Genomic DNA, 22,502 nt, shown 5'->3' on the forward strand with positions numbered 1-22,502 from the left:
CTGAACTGGGGAGGCTTGGTGAGCAAAATAACGATGGATTAAACCCAGATCTGTGACTGCGGGTGAATGTTTTCCCATTGTGCAACATTCCGTCCATCATCTTGTATGTTTTGCTGTTCACCCTATGTGGGAAGGGTATGCCCAGACATGGGTCCCGTGCTCACTAAGCCACTGGAGTCAAGCTATCCTGGCTGAAGACGGCTGATAGCCAGAAACCGGTCCTAGGATGCTTGATTCCGGTCCAGGGAAGACATTGTTTGGCAGCTCGGGCTGGACTGTTCCCATGAGGCTCAGAGTCAAGACTGATTTGCATATGGCCACGTCTGAACAGGGGTGGCTTGGTGAGCAAAATAACGATGAATTAAACCCAGATCTGTGACTGGGGTGAATGTTTTGCCATTGTGCAACATTCCATCCATTATCTTGTGTGTTTTGCTGTTCACCCTATGTGGGAAGGGTATGCCCAGACGTGGGTCCCGTGCTCACTAAGCCACTGAAGTCAAGATATCCTAGCTGAAGACGGCTGTTAGGCAAAAACCGGTCCTAGGATGCTTGATTCCGGTCCAGGGAAGACATGGCTTGGCAGCTCGGGCTAGACTGTTTCCAAGAGGCACCGGGTCAAGACTGATTTGCATATGGCCATGTCGGAAATGGGGTGGCTTGGTGAGCAAAATAACGATGGATTAAACCCAGATCAGTGACTGAGGTGAATGTTTTGCCATTGTGCAACATTCCATCCATCATCTTGTGTGTTTTGCTGTTCACCCTATGTGGGAAGGTTATGCCCAGACGTGGGTCCCGTGCTCACTAAGCCACTGGAGTCAAGCTATCCTGGCTGAAGACGCCTGGGGTGAACTGGGGTGGCTTGGTGATGGGGGTGAATGTTTTGCCATTGTGCAGCATTCCGTCCATCATCTTGTGTGTTTTGCTAGTTTTCAGGGTTAGGCGGCGATAAAAAACTGCTGCTAACTGGCGTTTGCGGTAGGTATATCCGGTCCTTGAGAATATCCCTCAATGTGTTTTCATGCATTGCTAAACTCTCTAGGTGGACATGGGTGGGGGGGCACTTCATAAATAGCTGTCAACTAACAGGAGTGATTGTGGTATTTCACTTTTTAAGAAAAAATGAAAAAGCGTTGTAAAAATGCATTTAATGTGGGTCCATGGAATGCATGTTTACAAGCTTTTCATTTGTACTTAAATAACGAAACAGAAATCCTTCCTGTTGGTTTAGGTTTAGAAAGAAATATCCCGTAGGATGAACATGTGTTCAGAAATCACACTGAATGTTCCTTTAACAAGATTACTTATAAAGTGCCCTCCCTCCTCCTATGTCCGCACAGACAGTGCATTTTGGACACATTGTGTCTTTAATGCATTGCTAAACTGTCTCTGTGGACGTAGGAAGAGGGAAGGGCACTTCATAAATAATCTTGTTCTTTGAAAAGTGCCACACTGCGCCTTTGTGGAAGTTGTTTTTAATAACTGAATGGCTGCAAAACTCTCGTTTTTGAGAAAAGAAAGGGGACTGTGGGGAAAACTACATTTAGGGGGTCATTAGGATGGCGGGCGGACTTTGTCCGCCTGCCACCCTAACGGAGATTGGGACCACCCGCCATAAGGGCGGGAGTCCCGTTGGGGGTATTAGGATGTGCCCGCCACAGTGGCGGGCACATCCTATATGTTTTACATTGTGGCGGACGGTGCTCTCTGCACCGCCCGCCACATTGCAAAACAGAAGTTTATGCATTTACATATGCAAAGCGGCGCTGCCACTTTACATATGTAAATGTGGGGGGGTACCTATGGTGCCCCCCGACAGTGCCGGCAACCTGGGGGCCCTGCAGGGGGCCCCCGCAGCAATCTCCGCCTCCCTTTCCATGGCGGCATTGCCGCCGCGGAAAGGCCCCTACATTTTGCCATTGTAATATGGCTGGCGGTGTCCATTGGACACCGCCACCATATTAATCTATTACCGCCGCGGTCGCGGCGGACGGTCTTTTCCGCCAGATTAGGATGGCGGAGGGGAAAACGAGAGTGGTTGTCGGGTGGATTGCCTCCGCCAGGGTGGCGGTGGCCACCGCCACCCTGGCGGAGGCAATCCGCCCGACATCCTAATGACCCCCGTAATGTGGGTTTGAGAAAAAAGGTGATTTTCCAAATGTAATCTTTCTCTGCCCTCATGCATTACTAAACCCTCAGTTTACAACTCGCCTTTCTGAAGGGCAATTTAAACAAGCAACAAGAGGGAGGGATATTGGTGCTAACTAGAGCTGGGTGAGGTTGTCAATGTGAAGCTAGCATCAGACAGCATTCATTATTGAAGCAGGAGGGAGGAGGAGGGAGGAGGCAGCCAAGGAGAGGGAGCAGAAGAGAGCAAAGGAGCCTCTGTGAGTAGTAAATTGTAAACAAGCAGCTTCAGATTGTACGAAAGCCTGTTGTGCATGTGATAGGAGAAAGCCATTTAAAAAAACAGTGACCACAGACTAAATAAAACCTACTGTGTAACACCACATTTAGAGGGCCAGTCTTCGTGGGAGGTTACAAAGAGAGACAAGGAGGTACTAAGGAGGGACTATTAAGCCTACTGATGAATCAAAAGCCATAATTTACAAAGGGCAGGAGGAGAAGCCAATTGTAAAGGTGGGCTTGATGCACATACACTGAATACTGCAAGTCTCGAAGAGACAGCGCAAGCACTGCTCTGCGCGAGACCTTAACCCCTTGAGGCAAGGTGGCCGTGTGCTCATGACGAGCTGATAAATGGTCTGAAATTCTGGGGGTTGAGAATGTATTGTTAGATTATGTTATCGCATTATCAAAGGAATCGCTACTATCTGCCAATCTGCGTGTGCAATGTTATAAAACTTTTTTTAATTTATATTACACCCCGGCATATATGGCCATGTGGAAAACTGGACATGATGGTGAATGTTTCCGATGTAGTACTGATGATGCGGATATGCTACATATTTTCTTTAGCTGTGGGCATTTGAGAATTTTTATAGTCAATCTTGAAAAATTCTTAAGTAACATTATTGGTAAACCGATTGTTATAACTTCTGCAATTATGTTGTTGGGGTCGGATGTGCAATTTAGGAGGGGTGGTCCTTGCTTTAAACATCGACATTTAATATTTATTGCTATGACTGCAGCAAGGTTATGTATTGCGGCTGGTAGGCTACAATCGGAACCTCCTTCCTTTTTCAAATGGAGGAATAGAATGTATAGTTTATTTAATCTTGAGTTTAGCCTATATGCAGTTAAAGGGGTGAGGAAACGCAAGATTGGCATTGATTTATGGGGGCCTTTTGCTGATTATATGGATGTACATGTTTGAAGTAAGAATTTATTGGATATATGTATTTCTGTTCTGATTATACTGTGGAATAAAAATAAAAAAAAGACAATGAAGCAGGCCATGCTGCTCCACACCAACTAGATGCTTGTGCATGCTGAGGTCACATAATTCATGGGCCACACTCCTTGGATGTGGGCACAGTTTGGGGGATCTACACAAGGCAATCCAGGCACAATACTTATTCCCATGCTCACACTGCCCTGCAGTCAGGATCCAGCAGATGAAGCAGGCACTTCAGAGGGACCCACTCTCCAGGTGAAACAAGTAGATGGAGTAGGTCTCTCACAGGAGGTCTTTGATGTCACTGAGACCTCCACAAAGTACAGATTCCTCTGGCGCCATGCATCAGGCAGTCCTGGATGTCTGGTCCCATGTCCCCACAAGTGTATTTTTGCCATGCTGAAGTATGACTTACAATATTTCAGGGTCTGCATTTTGCATTGAGTGGCCTCCATTAATTCCAATGTCCCAGTAACAGTATTTTGCCATGGGAGCCCCCATGCCAAGTAATTCCTCCAGTAAGCAATCACCAGTATTTTTCCACAGGGTCCTAGGTGCTACGGATGACTTATGTTTGTCTAACTCACACTCTCTCATTCATTCTTACTCCTAATAACTCTCACTCACTGTTACTCACAAGCAGACATATTTATACTCACTGGCTTGCTCCTCACTCTCACTTACAAATACACAGACTCACCCTGTCATACCCACTGTCTCTGGGCCATAGTGGAACTGTTCTTGCTTCACCAATGACAGCTACACCCCTAACTCATTTCCTCCCCTCTCACAATCTCCAGTCTCTCACTTTTTCTAACTGACTCACACTCCTTTACTCATTCCTTTATAATCATTCCCCTTATTTATGCACTCGCAAACTCATAGTTTCACTCAGGCCGAAAAGGCCGACTTGTGCACTGGCACTGCACTGCATGTTGTGCCTCCATGAAGACTGTTCAGTTAAATAATTAGTAGTGGCAAGGGGCAGTAAGTGGAGCTTCACACCCTGAAATGTATAGAAATTGTGTAACTGTTACCAAGTGGAAGATCCTCACCTATGCTTCCCCATCGCACCTGCGTTGAATAGAGAATACAAAGTCAGCTGCTATTTGAATGCCGGAACAGAGCATGGAAGCCCCTATAAATCAGGTAAACTTCACAAAAGATAAATAAAATGCAAAAAATGAGAAAAGAAAATGACATAATGAGGATCCTACCTCTTCTTCTTTGTCTTCAACTCCCCAGCGGGACAAGGTCTTAGAATGGTGAGTGGTTTCCCTTCGCCTGCCCACGCATGGAGACCAGAGAGAGGAGAGGCGCCTCCTGATGAGCTGAGAAGGGATAATCGCACGGGAGGGAGCCGCCATTACCGCGGGCCCGGGGGACGCGCGAGGGTGATGCAGGTGTTGATTAATGCAGCCTCATCATATTCTGGGTGCTCGCCATCATCAATCTTACAAATCAGGCCTTCTTACATGGCTGAGCAGGGGGCTTACTCAAGAGTGGGAGGCAGTGCCCGGGGATCGCTAATGCGATGGAGGGTGGCATGTTTACATGGTCACATCTGCCCTCTGCACCTCCCTGCTGGAGTACCCTATTCCATCTCACAGTCGCTGGCGGCTGACTCAGTAAAAAGTTGCTCATTTTGCAGGATAAAACAATGCTCCTACTTCCTGCAGATCCAGCCTGTTTCTGAGTTCCAGGGAGTACAGAATTGGCACTGGGGGGGGGGGGGGGGGGGGGGGGGGGAGTGCGATGAGTTGGTTTCCGTAAACTTTTTTAAGATCGCTTTTTCTTTTTTAGTGTTACCAGTCATGTTCCTTGTGGTCGTGTTCTACAGCAAATGGAGTGAATGGACAGGACTGCCAGTGGAGAAGGAAATATGCCCTACACTGGGCTTCGCACAACCGCCCTACAAAGGTTCACACTCAGGCCTGGATTACGACTTCCCTGGTCCAGCAGATACCCCCGGGTTCGAATTTGTATGGGTGTTATAATTATCACCTATTATGAGTTCAGCCCTCCAAAATGAGTCACAATAGGTTGGACCTGTCAAAATGTACATCATGTCAATGTGGCTGTGATTTTATTGCACCTGCCATTACTGGATGCAGTAAACTTTACATCACTCATAATTTAGACACCTACACAAACAGTGGTCTGCACAGAGATCATATGGGACCCATTATATAATGCTATTACTTGGAGGACATTTAGCAGCTAAAAGCATGGGCTATTAGCACAATTAATGCCGCTCTCAAAGCCTAAAATAGTGCACAAACAGCAGTGCTTAATTTGTAAAAAAAAATAAGTGCTGGGGTTCTCGTCAGGGGGCCACTGCTGCTTGCACCACACATTGCCACTGCGTTTCTGCCAATGATCGAAACAACACATCTACTAACCATCATACTCCTACAAGTGAGACAGCTTGGACTATTTCAGGCCCCACAATCAGTAAGAATTGCATGGGCGGCAGGTAACAATAATTTTTAATGTACATTGAATTAATAATCAACTGTTGTGATTATCTCTATATTAGCCAGACAGCCCACCTTGTGTCAGATTGTCGCAAGCTCCGGTGTTATTAATTAAGTGCCGGTGCTGAGCACCGGCAACCACGGCTTAAATTAAGCATTGACAGAAAGCATATGTGCCAGCTTTCAGATTTGCTTCAGGACTCAGAAAGAGCCCCGTAAATGTATAATCCAAGAGGCAGATTTATGTTGCCTGACGCATCTCTGCAAATCGGCAGAGATGCGCCAGGAAAGATACGGCACGCAAGTTTATCCTTGCGCCACCCATGATGCGCCGCATTTACAATGCGGCGCACCATGGTGCAGGAATGAACCGATGCGTGTCGCATCTTGGGCGGAAAGTTGGAGCAGTGCTGAAGTTGTGTTGCGTGCAGCACGCAATTCCAGCACTTTTCCAACTTGCCCTATCTGTAACGTGGTGCGTCAAGCCTTACGCCTGCTTCAAGCAGGCGCAGGGTTTTGACGCATCAGCGTTGGGAAAGTGACTCAGTGAAATCTTGTAGATTTCACCGAGTCACTTTTCAGGGGCGTTCCTGCGACGGAACGCCCCCCCCCCTGCACCGGAACGCCTACATGAAACCTGACGCAGGTTTCATGTGGCGCAGGGCCTTACACCGTGACGCATCTCCATAGATGCGTCACGTTGTAAATGCCTCGTAGGGATGCTCCACGTTTACGCCGCCTTGCGTGACGCAACAGCGGCGTAAACGTGGCGGAAGGGGCTTGTAAATCTGCCCCATAGTACGGGCAAGGTCATTTTTTGGGATTTAATGCAATTCTTCTGGTGCTTGCCCTGCAACAGACCTGCATAAGACATGTATGACGATGGCAGAAGAAAGTACATGCCAGGATACCCATTATCAGATGCAAACAATTCTTTGCTAGGCCAAGGCGAAATTTAATTTACCCCGGTGTAATCCATGTAAATTTGCTTTTTTTCAAGTGATGCAGGTTATGCTAAATTCCCGAAATTATGACATTACACCACTTCGCATAATTATCTGTCATTTCCAGGAAAAAAGATTTGCAAAGACTGTTGCATGGTGTTTCTTTAGCACCTTTTTTTTTTTGCAAAACGCATCCTCAAATCAAAACGTGACAAGAAGACACATTTGGTATTAAAATGTAGCACAAAATGATGGATTTGCATTTTTCATAATTTAGCATAATTTTTCTGGATTTTAGTTAATTATCCATTAGCAAATAAGCCATATTTCACGCACCCCTAATCATCACAGTGTGTGACAATAAACAGCAGCAGGCAAACGGAGAGTACAGCTAAAGGGACAGACAATAGACAGTTGCTGTAAATCAAAATATCGAGTGATAGAGAGGATGCAAACAGGGCTACTTGGACCCCCAAGCTGCAGCCTCGAGTCATTAGTGGCCATGAAAAAGCGGAATCAGAAGTGAGTGACATGTAGGGGTTCTCCAGTTTTCATTGAAACTAGATGATCATGCTAAACAATAAAGTTTTATCCAAGTGATTCCCATAAACTTTTCAGCTAAAATAAGCCGAGCAAAAAATGCAAGGGAGGGAATATGCAGAAGATTATATGCAGGGCTTTAAGTGGCCAGGTCTCAATGGTGCTGAGCACCGGCAGTTTTTTAAAGGGGGGCCTCGAAACTGGTCTCTATCGGGCTCTGTTTTGTGCCCTGGCACAGGCAGTGCATTTTTTCCAGACTGCAGTGACAGTAGGCACATTGATGTGCGCCACTGCTTACTTCTCACTGGTGGAGAATTTACGGTATGACGTCATGCCAGGTGAGCGTTGTAGGGGAAGGGAAATCCTTTAAAGAGAGTCATTCTCTCTCTGGATTTCCTTTCTCTTTTTGAAACTCAGGAGCTGCAAAATTGTCGTGCTGTCACCAGGGCTTTAAGTAGTTGCTGCTTATTTATCTTATGCAACTAACAACCATTGACAAAGCCAATAGTCCTGACTTGTTGTAGTTATGATGTTACTTGTTGTATCATATCCGGATCCGGATGAATTGACAGAAACAGCAAAATACAAGTCGGGCGGCACACTATGCTAAGCACAGACTTTTAGCTTACTTGTTTTGAAGCCACGCCCTTAATTACGTTGGCAATGCCCCTTTGAGAGACCCCCCCCGTGTTTTTCATCCCACTTAAAGCCCTGATTATATGCACACAAGCAATGTAGTAGAATGTGGCACAAGGAAACATCAAATACCACTGAAAGCAGCGTGAGACAAGCAATGATCCATGGACATAATTTAGGGGATCGCTGTTGCGACACTTGGCATGCGCATTGTGACCTCTGGCACTCCATTTGCGACCCTTAGCGTCACCAGTGGCAAAATCAGTGCTAGTAACAGAAGCCGCTGTTCTTTATGGACGTCGTTGGGGCTTCATTCTCCTTGATTTTTGTAAAACATTTTATTATACTAATAGCGAATAATATTACATTATTCGCTATTAGTTTAATAAAAAATGGAGGAGAAATAGCTGGAATATGACATTCCCTAGCAGCTGAGGTGAGTAAAAAAAATGCTTTTAAATGTATGTATGTTGTGTGGGTGCTTGCAATTTTGAGTGTGTTTATGTAATAGAGAGTGTGTGCATGTGTGAATGTGTAAGTATGTGTAGGCAGAGTGTGGGTGTATGCATGAATGAATGTGTATGTGTAAGCATGTGCATGTGCGAGTGAAAGTGAAGGCCATAAGGCACTTTCGCTGCCCTTTGCATATTGGTGAATTGACGTCGATGCATTTATCATAAAATACCATGAATGCAGGTGAGATACTAATGAAGCAGTGTATACAGGGGTGTAAAACAAGGTGCCACAGGCCCCAACACAAGCAATGGAAATGTACCTCTTCTCATGAATGATAGCTATGCTTGAGGCGCAGTGGACCCTTTTCACCCAAAAGCTTCTGTGCCGCTGAACCTGTACTAGTAGGAGTATTTGGGGACATTCGGTCAGAGAAGCAAACAAAAAAGCTCTGGTCAAAGCTGAAATAGATGAACATCTGATCAGACTCAGGGCACGCAGGATATGGACTAGTTCAAAGTAATTTACTCTCCACAGTGATACAAATAATTCCAAGCCCTATTTGTTCAGAGTTTGAAATTACATGTCGGCTGGTAATTAGTAGGTGCAATAAAGTTCACATAGCTTGTTAAATTTCAACTGATCAAATGTGCCAGAATTTGCTTGCGCAAAAATGTATGGTTATTATTGGGATATGCTGGTTTTGGTGCGTATTCACCAAAATCCACATTATTCCTAATTAGGGGGGAAACATGCAATAGGTGTTGGTAAATTTTTACCGAGGTGGTGTGACTGTTCATCATGTGTGATAAGTATTGTGCGAAACACCAGGCCAGTGGAAATGAGGCCCTCAAGTCAAAAATACCTTAGATCAAAGTGTTGGAAGTTGGTAACTCCAGATTCAGAACAGAATTAGCTACTAACCAAAAGCAAAAAGAAAAGATGACGACTGAATGCTGAACAAATCAAATATTCACCCTAGTCAAAGATCTGGGTTCAGTCAATCGTTATTTTGCTCATCAAGCAACCCAGTTTGGACTCAGCCATATGCAAATCAGCCTTGACCCTTTTCCCCATGGGAACAGTTTAGGCCAAATTGTCAGGCGAGGTTCTCCCTGGACTGGAACCAAGCATCCTGGGACCGGTTTCAGGGTTCCTCCCCTCATCATCCAGGCTAGCTTGAATCCAGTTGTGCAGTGAACACGGGATACACATCTGGGCATACCCTTCCCACTTAGGGAGACAAAAGCAAAAAGAACAGACAATGGACGGAATTATGAACAACTCAAATACTCACCCCCAGTCACAGATCCGGCCTGGCAGTTCAGGCTAGTCTGTTCCCATGGGAAGAAGGGTCAAAACTGAATTGCATATAGGTAGGTCCAAACTGGAATGCATGGCTAGCAAATAAACAGTGGATTTAACCCAGATCTGTGCTCGGGGTGAATGTTCGATACGTTCAGCATTCTGTATGTCATCTGTTCTTTTTGTACTAACCAAAAGCAAGCATACAATACATTATGTCAAGCACCAAAGTCTCACTTTATGAATCTGCACAGGGTAACAGGCAATGCTATATTGTACGGAATGATGACACACTTTAATAGGTGCTGCAATGCAGGGGAAAAGGGGCACTGAACTGAGATCCCAGCCATGCGTCGACAATAGGTACTCCCCGACAAAACATGGTCACCAGGTTGGAGGATGGGCCAGAGGGTTATGATAGGCCCCGCACTCCTGCAAAAATCAGATAAATAAGGAATTTTAAAAAGTATTGTCAACACACCTGACTTTACAGATACCAGATACTGATACAGATACTTTTGCCACCCATTAAAACAATAAACATCAGCCCCAGCACACATGGCCAAAAACCAATCAATTAACATTCATGTGCTTAAATACTCGGGCCTCATTTATGAAAAGTGATGCATTGCTGCGTGGAAACAGCGATATGTCACTTTTTATTGCGCCTTCCTTGTGACATGATGGATGCGTCATATTTACGGTATGATGTATCATGTTGTAAGGAATGACAGATGCATCAGTATCTGTTGGCGTAAAACTTATGCATTTCTGGAGTTGTGTTGGAAGCGTAATCCAACTCCAGCAATGCAGGGGGAGGGGTATGGATATAGCACTGCGTCTCCCTTATCTTACGCCTGCCATGAGACAGACATAAGATTTTGATGCATTTGCATCCTAGAAGTGGCGAAGTGAAATCTCATAGATTTCACTACGTCACTTCTACAAGGCTTACTTGCGAGGGAATGCCCCACCTGCATATATTATACCTGATGCAGGTATAATGTAGCGCAGGGGTTTACAAAGTGAACCATCTGCTTAGATGCATCACATTGTAAATAGGGCGCAACAGAGAGCATGTTATATGCTCCCAATGTGTCACAAAAAGTAAAGCAACAGAAGTGCAAAACTGTCGCAATGCCCCATAAATAAGGTCACCGATCTATGGTGAAACATTAAATCGAAATCTGCAACTTACGAGAAACCAAATCTCCGGATGTCCCCCTCAAACATGCTCTCCAGGCGGGGGTCCAAGGGGAGGTTAACTTCCAGAGGCCTCTCCACTAGAAGACAGACTTCTTTTGGATTATATGGATCAAAAAGCATCTCCTGACTTATAAAAAAACTGGATAAAAACTCCCCTGATCTGCTGCCCCAACTCCGAGAGCACTGAACACTAAATATTGCGGAACTGGACGATGAGGAGTGGCAGCAGGCATTGGCCTCACCCTGAGAAGTGGCTATTTCTTCTAGACTCAAATGAATACAACTCAAGATATTTCATAGAATATACTTCTCAGGCCACACCCTTTCCAAAATTGGTCTTAGGACAGATCCCACTTATAAAAGACGCTGTTGGCAAGAAGCCACTTTTCCCATATGATTTGGGACTGTATGTATATAACGGAATATTGGGGATCAGTCATACGCTGCATGGGAGAAACACTGGGGTTGAGAATGGAACAAGAGCCTACTCAGTGCCTACTTGTGTGGGGGGCTACTGATCTGAATAGTACAGAGAAAACCTGGGTCACATTGGGAATGACAATAGACAAAATGAAACATAGCGAAAATATGGGGGGCACCGGAAACACCAACGCTTCGATCATGGATGGAGGACATGGACTGGTGTATTATGTCAGAAAAGACAGTTTATGAAAGCCTCGGCTGCCCGAAGAAATGGGTGCAGACACGGGGTAAATGTAACTCGTTTAGAGGAGACATATGCACGCTACCTGTCCGTGACACATTTCCTAGGACAAGGAACTGAAGGGTCTTCATCTCTTCATCTCTCTGGGAAAGTGGGAAAGAAATATGTGTAACAGCCTAAATGATTGTTAAATGGTTTATACATTCTATCATTGCTACTTTCGTACTGCTGATGTGATGTAATGTTACAGGAATACTCTGATTATGTCATCGATAAAAAGAATGAAAAAAAATAATCCAGACAGGGTCACATTATCCATTACATCTTCCCAGTCTCTCTGTAATTGACAAAACACTTTCTTTATAGAAAAAAGAAACAGAACATCCCAAAAAGCTCCTTTGGTACTAAATTGATGCATGCCGATAGGAACCCCACTACCTTCTCTTCATTCCCTGGTATCATCAAGGATTGCCTCAAGGACCTGCTAATTTTAGTAAAATCAGGATCACCTAACAACATTTGTCCAATACAAATTTCAAAAACAGTATTTTTAAAATACCCAGACACTGCCCTCTCACTCCTTAATCACTCTATTAGCACAGGGTCAATACCAAATGCATTCAAATAGGCTATTGTGGTACCCCTATAGAAGAAAATAGAATAGGACACATTAACACTGAAAAATTACTGCCCTATATAACTGTTGCCATTCTTGGCTAAGGTGTTAGAGGTGCACGTGGCAAATAATCTGTGCACCTTCTTAGAAGAAACCAAATTCCTGGACCCATGACAGACAGGTTTCCTTCCAGCTCATTTCACAGAAGCAGCCATCCTTTCTGTGATAGACAATCTGCAAGAAGAATGCGATCACAAGGCCACCCAGGCACTGGTCCTCCTGGATCTGTCCATGGCCTTTGACATGGTAGACCACAACCTCTTAGTGGGTTGTGTCGGGGATGCAGGAATTCGGGGCACATCATTGGATTGAATCATCTCCTTTCTAAATAACTGCACACAGTAGGTCTGCCTAACCCCTTGTAACTTCCCTGAGGTTCAGCTTCATTGCGGAGTCCCTCAGGGCTTATATCTCTCCCCTCACCTTTTCAACCTTTACGTCCGCCCACTAATACACTCTCTGAAAGATAGGAATATGATATACAACTATGCGGATGACATGCAGCTATTATTCAGAATTGATAGCTCCCAAAAATCTAAGAAATGTTTTCAAAACACAATGCTGTTCATCCTCAACTGGATGAAAAACACCCACCTCAAACTGAATTCGGATAAATCCGAAATTGTCATTACTAAAAAAAAATGGATTACTGGACAACATGATTTTGGCAGTCCGAGATGGGAATTCCCCCAGTCCCTAAAAAATCAGGAATCAGAGTGATTATTGATGACAATCTAACTATGAAACCTCAAATAGGAGCAGTAATTTCTGTATCCTATTTATGCTCCAGCATATTAGGAAGATAGCTAGATTTCTGACTCCAGGGGACCTCATTCAAGCTGTCATCACACCTGTTATCTCAAGGATAGATTACACTAATTGCTTATACTCTGGCCTCTCCAAATGCCTCATCAATAAGCTACACATTTTCCAGAATGAGGCAGCCCGACTTATATATAAACAACCCTATTGGTGCCATATTGCTCCCCAATCAAAAATCTTCATTGACTACGGGTTGCATAAAGAACAATATTCAAAACCGGCTGCATCATCTTTAAAACTCTCAACGATAAAAGTCCAGCTTTTATTTTTGTCCCGGATTCAGAAGTACACTCCCAGCAATACTCTGCACTCCACATACCCGAATTACCTGTTGGTACCCAAATTTGACAAAAAGAGGACTATTGGAGCTAGATTCTCTGTCATTGCACTCAACATCTTGAACTCCCTCCCCCCAGAAATCAGATCTGTTACTTGCTATCAAAAATATTGGAAACGGCTGAAAACCTGGCTATTCATCCAAGCATACAACTAAACCTATGTCTACAACTTACGTACTATACTCACCCCATTTTAGCGGCATGAAACAGTATGGTGTACGTGTGTTCTACTAATATCGTTAACTTAACATAACAAATTTGTATGCATCTGGTCATCGAATGGGATGCTCATGCTCTGAGAGACTTAATTCCTTTGATAAAGGGCAAGCATTTTTATCACAGCAGGTGACCTCTCAAAATCTCAGAAAACCAGCACCATTATTCCCAAATAAGAAAGGAAGCAGACCTCAATTGCATTACCTTACACACTTAGAAGTATGTTGGGTAAAGATATACAATATTTATTTGGACCTGAAAAAACCAAACACTGGTGAGAGAAAATATGATGTCACGTCTCCAAAGGGGCCATGGTACAGATTGTCATGGTGGACCAGATGTTTTCACTGCAGTTTCTCATGCATAGATTCACAGAAGGAACATTTGGACAATTGTTGTGTCATTTTTAGGTTTAAGACAACTTTGGCCAGGAAAAATACTGAATCCATGTTGAAGCAATTGAAAAAAACGATGTATTCTTTGAATATATTTTGGGCACACTTAGCTTAAAGTGAACAGAACAACTACGATTACCCCTTCAGTGCTTCAGGTGTTTATGAATCTCAATTTAGGCATTTTAATGCAAGTACATATAGGACGCAAAGGTAGACGATTCAACATATTTCGGGGCTGATGTACTAAATGACTGGTCACAAAAAGTGGTCGTAAAGACATGGCTTGGCAGTCGGGCTGGACTGTTCCCATGAGGCACAGGGTCAGACTGATTTGCATATGGCCATGTTTGAACTGGGGTGGCGGAGTGAGCTAAAGAATGATGATGGATTAAACCCAGATCAGTGACTGGGGGTGAGTGCTTGCAATGTATAACAACTCCGTCCATCATCCCCTTTGGTTTTGCTTTGTAAGTTGGCAGGGTATGCCCAGATGTGGGTCCCTTGCTCACTTTGCCGCTGGATTCAATCTAGCCTGGCTGATGACGGCTGATTAGCCAGAAACCGGTCCCAGGATGCTTGTTTCCAGTCCAGGGGAGACATGGCTTGGCAGTTCAGGCTGGATTGTTCCCATGAGGCACAGGGTCAGACTAATTTGCATATGGCCATGTCTGAACTGGGGTGGCGGAGTGAGCTAAAGAATGATGATGGTTTAAACCCAGATCAGTTGACTGAGGGTGAGTGCTTGCAATGTTCAACACTCCGTCCATCATCCCCTTTGGATTTGCTTTGTTAGACCTAAGTTGGCAGGGTATGCCCAGACGTGTGTCCCTTGCTCACTTTGCCACTGGATTCAAGCTATCCTGGCTGATGACGGCTGATTAGCCAGAAACCAGTCCCAGAATGTTTGTTTCCAGTCCAGGGAAGACATGGCTTTGCAGTTCGGGCTGGACTGTTCCCATGAGCCACAGGGTCAGAATGATTTGCATATTGCCATGTCTGAACTGGGGTGGCGGAGTGAGCTAAAGAATGATGATGGATTAAATCCAGATCAGTTGACTGGGGTGAGTGCTTGCAATGTTCAACACTCAGTCCATCATCCCCTTTGGTTTCGCAAAAAGTGGTTGCCAAAAGCAAACCCACTATTTGCGACCAGGCTTTAATATTGAGATTCAAATTATGTACCATTAAGTTGCCTCGTGAATTGCATGACCCAGGACGTCACAAAACAACCTGTCTAATGAAAATTAACTGGGCATGTCAATATTTGTTACGTCTGTGATTAACTGGAAATGCAAGCATGGTGACCAGCAAGGAACAGCAGATGACCATCTCTGCTTTTGCATAACCAAACATTTTTTTTAAGCAGCACATTTTTCTTAAACGATCCTTTGAACCGGAGCATGCTCCAACTTAGGTTGCCCACAATGACTCCTAAAGGGTAAGCTGTTCAACAGGGATAATTCCCCCTTTATAAATCAGTTAGCACCTCCTTGAAGAGGAGCTAACTGTTCCAAGATTTGTGATTGCATTTGATACATACTATAATAAATAACAATCAGAAAGGGACGCCTCATTTATGCTGCTTCCTACCTGCGACTCCGCATGGATCATTAGATCTATTTTGAGAGTTAGAAATTATTTTCAGAAAGGGTTTAATACATATTAAACATCTATTTTTGTATTGAGAAAACCAGTGATTTTGTCCATTGCAGTGCTTGAGAAAGAAATATGACCTTTATTCCTTCAGACAAATAATGGATGCAGGTACATCTACAATATATTAGCGCGAACATCAGCAGCTTCAGTGAAAGTCCAAATATAGAAGGAATTAACAGGCAGATACATCAAGCATTTTTGCGAGCACAAACGATGCGAATCGCAAAATTCGGCCGGTTGCACTCGTAAAAATGGCCCATATTTAGACCCATAGGAATGAATGGGAAAGCCATTCCTTAGTTGCAATTAGCAATTAGTGAATCGCAAATAAGGAATCAGTAGAAATCGCAAAAAATATTGCGATTCCTACATGCATCCCGTTTTGAGAGTCTTTAATAGCGAATCCTTAAAATTCGCTATTAAGGACTCGCAAAACATAACTTTGATGAATCTGGGGGTAAGATACTACTCTTATATGCTAATGATACTGTCTACCTCACTGTAGCATTTTTGAGGGGTGCAAACTTTCCTAAAATTAAGCATGTTAAATGGAATACTATTGAATGTGGAGAAATGACAGCTTCACATTTGAAAACCACATTGCTTTCATAGAGGTCAGAAAATGCAGGGTTTTGGATATCTGGGCCTTTCCTTCTCCAAAATTATTGAAACAGGAAGCTTATGTTCAGAGAGCTTAAATTGTATCAGGGTGCGATTACCAATCAATAAGGAACTAATATATTCGAAAAGAAACTCCAAACAAATCAACCATATTTTTTTGAAAATGTAGTAAACTGAGAAAAAATGTTGGTACTCTTTAATGAAAATTATTTCAGACACCTAAAACATATACCTGAAGCTCCCTTACAGGCAGATAGGGACAGATGAATTCCTGACGTCCAAATCTAGTAGTCTGCAGTGGGATACACCTTGAAGAGGTATAATACATTTACTACAAATGTATTCAACTTCCAATAAGAGCGAAGAAGCAGACAGTGTAGGCCAAAAGAAACCACAATGATCAAGCTTTCTTGTTGAAATGTCAATGGCTCTTGAACCCCTTCTCCTATTAAAAATACCATGAGAAAATATCAAGGCCTAACCTGGCTAAAAAGCAACATCAGAAACAGAAGATGTATTGTATAATGAGTACTCAATTGGTAAATACTATCAGTCAATGGCTTGGGATGTTTGAGTCCAGAAAACAGTCTCAACTATATTTAGGAAATCTTCTATATTGTGTTGAAAGGAGACTTTTTTATGCAAGTCTTTATATTTACTGCCAATAAAGGTAAATCTAAAATCCTGGACATTTCATAAGCACATAAAAAAGCCTGTTACTGAGAGGTAATCTGCAGGGAAAAAGCAGCACACAATTTAACTCATTGCCCCCTTAGTTCAGATTATCTAAAAATATCTGAAAATCTTCGGATTAGCTGATCTAACGGAAGCAGCAGCCTGTGTTGGTGCTTCTTGCCAGATCAAATTCCTAACATTGCAGCTGCAACTTCCAGATTCTTTTGTGAGGCCTGGTAAGTCAGAGGAGCAATATGAAAATATACTTCAAAGGCCTTGATACATTTACAATGGCCATTTTTTATCTGTTACTAGAGAGAATTATTTCTATCTAACTTCTAAAGAAAATGTATCTAAGAACAGTGTGCTGAAGTTTCAGATCTTCAGCGGTGATCTGCTTGACCAAGCATCCCAAAAGGGACCTGATGCAATTGTAATTCTAAGCTTTATTGTTTAGTTAATTAAAACCATTGCTAATAGATAAACTCTGAAGAGAATAAAACAGCTGTCAGATAAAAATGCTTAAAAACGTCAATGTATAGAAAAAAGTGCAAAATAAGCTACTTGTAAACAGGCATTCAAATATTGTAAGCCCTGCATTAGCCGATATGAGTTAAAAAATATATATCATTAGGGCCACTTCGGGCAGATCGGTCCTTTGCTTCACAACTTAACGTATGTACATTTAAAATATTAACCAAGGCAGTCAGTGCTATCCTGAGTTCTTCCGCCAGTGCTCAGGCTAAGAAGAGAGATCGCCCTATCTCGTTTGTATTTACTTTTCCTTGCCGGCCTAGACCAGGCTCGCTGATAGACAGCGCCTGAGTATGGCCACAAATTGTGCACCTCTTGCCAAGGCCCACGGGGAAGAATTTGAGAAGTGGATGCTAGAGTTCATGGCATGTTCCCGCTCCATAGGCCAGGCAGACAGGTTTAATTAATTGCCTTCTTTGGTGCTCCATCGAGGGACAGCAATACAGCAGGTGTAACCATGACTCGTTTTGAAAGGAACACAGCCTACAAACTCTCTTTGCACTGAAGCTGATGACCCGGTAGGGGTTGAAATCTTTAATTGGCACAGCAGGTGACCTCATGTAGATCTGTCTGTGAGATTCTGCAATAATAGCTTCGCGTAGATATGGTTGTGCCTGCCGACTAGGTAGGAGTCATTTAATTCCTGGGCGGCATCTGAATTCCTGAAGAGCAGCAGGTCTTGGATCATCGAGGTCGCCTTCACTTGCCGATTAATTGCCTTTTTCCGTATAATGGCAGGAATGGTTCATTCCTTCCTGGTTGATTGACCCTGTCATGTGGAGCGAGCACAGTGCGTTGTTGACTTGGTCATACCAAGGATTCCCTGGGGTTTCAAAAATGTATTTTAGGTGTCTTTTTAATGGTTTTATATCTGCATCCAGACCCCGATGTAGCACTTCAACACTGCTGCTTGACAATCTGTAGTCTGAAATACCAGACCACGTTCTAACCTTAGCCTGGCGTGGCTAACGTAGCATGGTTGGTTGAATATTTTTTTGTACGCTTTACCAGGGGCGTAACACAGGCCCCCGCAGCCCCCGCGTTGCGGGGGGGCCCCGCCCCAAATCCCCTCCCCAGGGGCCCCCGGGGCCCCCCAGCCTCTTAATAAGTTAAATGGTGTACACAGCACGCAGGCGCAGCCTTTGCCCCGGCCAGGCCTTAGAGGTTCGTACTTCATTAATTGAACGGCGCGCAACTGCTGCACCAGCGCGTCCCCGGCCAGGCCTCTTTGGAGCCTGGGCTGCTACACCAGCAAGGAGAGCTCTTCCGATTCCAGGAAGTGGGGTGAGGGTCGGGTCAAAGGATAACTGTCTGAGGACCCCTGTTCTGAGGACGGGTGTGAACTGTGAGCTGTACTCACCAGATTGGACTCGGACCCTCACCCTCAGAGTCGAGGGATGCTCTGTGCAGGCCTCTGAGGGTCTCACTCTGCGGACATCACCAGCTACCGAGCCGAGCCCCAGAGAAGGCGAGTGAGCTGTGACAGACACCCTGCCCTCACTCCTGGGTCTCAAGGGCACCAGAGAGGAGACGGTGAGTGAGCTGTGAGGGGCCCCTTGCCCTCTCCCTCGTTCCCCGGGTCACTCACTCCTCATCCTCTGCCCTCCCCAACCCAAACTTCTTCATTCTCTGCTCGCCCTTTCCTCCACCCCACTCTTCTACCTCCTCTCCCTCACACCACTTCTTTCAAAGTTGCTGTTTTGTTTTGAAATGTTTTGCACTGTTAGTGTGTAAGTGAAGCATATGTTTCCATACACGTGTGTGCTGCAAAACACGGACTGACTGCCGCCTCGCCCTTCATCCTCTCCTGCTGTGCACCAGCAAGAGCGTCACTGGCGTCACTAGCGTCACTGGGGTCAAGTCACAAGATGCCTTCCCCTGGAGTCATCAAAAGTAAACAGGGGTTAAGTAATTATACACAGCTGGTCAGAAGAAGCAAAGGACACCAGACGATCTGCCGTTCCTAAAGCACTCCCCCCCCTCCCGCTGCAGACAAGAAGCCAAAGGCCTCTGTTGGTCCTTTTCACAGTTTCTTCTTCACAGAGCCCTGGTTCCAGCCCCTGAAGTCACAATGCAGAAAGACGCCCCCCCCTCCTGAATGTGATAAGGGACTCGAGTCACCAATGTCTCACAAACACACATGGCTTTGAGCTGAATGGGGCCCTTGAAGGCACCCCCTCTCTGCACCGAAGGAGTGACAGGGACTTATGTGAACCCTCTGGTCTACGAACCACTCTACACACCGCCATCCACCCTTTCCCTTCTCCTCCACTATCCTCGAAAGCATCAACCCTCCGCTGCACAATATTTGGGACTTTTGATAGTGTTGGTTCATCCCTGGGTGTTTGACAACGTCTGTTTGTTTACTGGTACTTGATAGTAACAGACCATCTCTGGGTGTCTGACCGTGTCTGTCTATGGGTATTTGGTACTGACGGTTTATCTCTGGATGGCTGACAGTGTCTGTTTGTCTATGGGTAGTTATTAGTAATGGTTTATCTCTGGGTGTCTGACAGTGTTTGTTTGTCTATGACGATTTGATATTGACTGTTTATCTCTGGGTGTCTCACAGTGTCTGTCTATGTGAATTTGATAGTGACGGTTCATCTCCGTGTCTGACAGTGTCTATTTGTCTATGTGTATTAGATAGTGATGGTTTATCTCCAAGTAATTTACAGTGTCTGTCTATGATTAGTTGACAGTGTTGGTTCATCTCTGGGTGTCTGACAGTGTCTGTTTGTCTATGGTTAGTTGACCGTGTTGCTTCGTCTCTTGGTGTCTGACAGTGTCTGTCTGTCTATGGTTAGTTGACAGTGTTGCTTCGTCTCTTGGTGTCTGACAGTGTCTGTTTGTCTATGGTTAGTTGACAGTGTTGGGTCGTCTCTGGGTGTCTGACAGTGTCTGTTTGTCTATGGTTAGTTTACAGTGTTGGTTCTTCTCTGGTTGTCTGACTATGTCTGTTTGTCTATGGTTAGTTGACAGTGTTGGTTCGTCTCTGGGTGTCTGACAGTGTCTATTTGTCTATGTGTATTAGATAGTGATAGTTTATCTCTGAGTAATTTACAGTGTCTGTCTATGGTTAGTTGACAGTGTTGCTTCGTCTCTTGGTGTCTGACAGTGTCTGTCTGTCTATGGTTAGTAGACAGTGTTGCTTCGTCTCTTGGTGTCTGACAGTGTCTGTTTGTATATGTTTAGTTGACAGTGTTGGTTCGTCTCTGGGTGTCTGACAGTGTCTGTTTGTCTATGGTTAGTTGACAGTGTTGGTTCGTCTCTGGGTGTCTGACAGTGTCTGTTTGTCTATGGTTAGTTGACAGTGTTGGTTCTTCTCTGGGTGTCTCTGACAGTGTCTGTTTGTCTATGGTTAGTTGACAGTGTTGGTTCGTCTCTGGGTGTCTGACAGTGTCTATTTGTCTATGTGTATTAGATAGTGATAGTTTATCTCTGAGTAATTTACAGTGTCTGTCTATGGTTAGTTGACAGTGTTGCTTCGTCTCTTGGTGTCTGACAGTGTCTGTCTGTCTATGGTTAGTAGACAGTGTTGCTTCGTCTCTTGGTGTCTGACAGTGTCTGTTTGTATATGGTTAGTTGACAGTGTTGGTTCGTCTCTGGGTGTCTGACAGTGTCTGATTGTCTATGGTTAGTTGACAGTGTTGGGTCGTCTCTGGGTGTCTGACAGTGTCTGTTTGTCTATGGTTAGTTGACAGTGTTTGTTCGTCTCTGGGTGTCTGACAGTGTCTGTTTGTCTGTGGTTAGTTGACAGTGTTGGTTCGTCTCTGGGTTTCTGACAGTGTCTGTTTTCCAATGGGTGTTTGTAAGTGTTGATTCGTCTCTGGGTAACTGAGAGCGTGCGTTGTTTTCAGAGTGTCTGATGGTGTGTTTGGGTCTCTTTGAACTTGATTGTGTCTGCTAGGTCCTTGCTGCCTGAGTGCTGTGTTTTTCAGTCTGTGTGTTTGGTTGATGCCAAGGGTGCCTCAATGCTTCTCTTTTGACTTTTTGCTGAATGTTAACCTCCGACTGTGATAGTTTCTAGTGGTCTGTGTCTAATTTGATCTTTATCTCTAAATATGTCTGTTATTCTTTGCATTGTCTAATACTGTTTGTTGATCTGTTTTTACTCTAGAGTCTGTGTCTTAGTGATCCATTTTCTGATAGTATCCACTGGTGTTCATGCGTCTGGTGGTAGGCATTGAGTCGGCTTGTTTGTGTTTGATAGTCTCTGTCATGTCTAGGTGAATGACAGTGTGTATTATTGACTCAGTGCCTTGTAGAACACATTGCAATTTGGATGTCTGACATTACTGCTGATTTCTAATATCAATGGCTAAACTCTTGATGTCATTGTGCTTTAGTGTTTATTGGACTCAGGGTAGATGGAAGCGTATGTTACTTTTTGGTGTTTGATGGTAGATGTATCATTCTGTGATAGTGTTTGTTGGTCTCTGAGTTGCTGGTAGCGTATATTACCTTTGGGTGTTTGATGGTGGGTTTAGTCATTGTGGGATAGTGTTTGTCGGTTTCTGTGTAGCTGGTAGGATATATTACTGTGATAGTGTTTGTTGGTCTCTGGGTGTGTTTGACGGTAGGGTTTAGTAATTGTGTGATAGTGTTTGTTGGTCTCTTGGTAGCTGGTAGCGTAGATTACCTTTGGGTATTTTATTGTGGTCTTAGTCATTGTGTGATAGTGTTTGTTGGTCTCTGGGGATGTTTGCAGTGGGGTAACACAGGCCCCGTAACCCCCAAGCTCCAGGGAGCCCCCTCAGCACAGTAGTCTGTCTGAAGAGTTCCCGATTGAGTCTGGAGGGGGCCCCTCCACATACTTTGCATGGGGGCCCCCTCAAGTTTCGTTACGCCACTGCGCTTTACAGTGGGCTTGTTCTAGGGTCTCATCTAAGATTCCTGGGTATGCAAAATGATCGTATAGTACGGCAGGATGAAATCTCGCTTTCCTTACCCTTAGTATTGGGGCTGCCGATGCACCCCTTA

This window comes from Lissotriton helveticus, chromosome 3_1 (assembly GCF_964261635.1).
Source record: "Lissotriton helveticus chromosome 3_1, aLisHel1.1, whole genome shotgun sequence".
Taxonomy (NCBI): domain Eukaryota; kingdom Metazoa; phylum Chordata; class Amphibia; order Caudata; family Salamandridae; genus Lissotriton; species Lissotriton helveticus.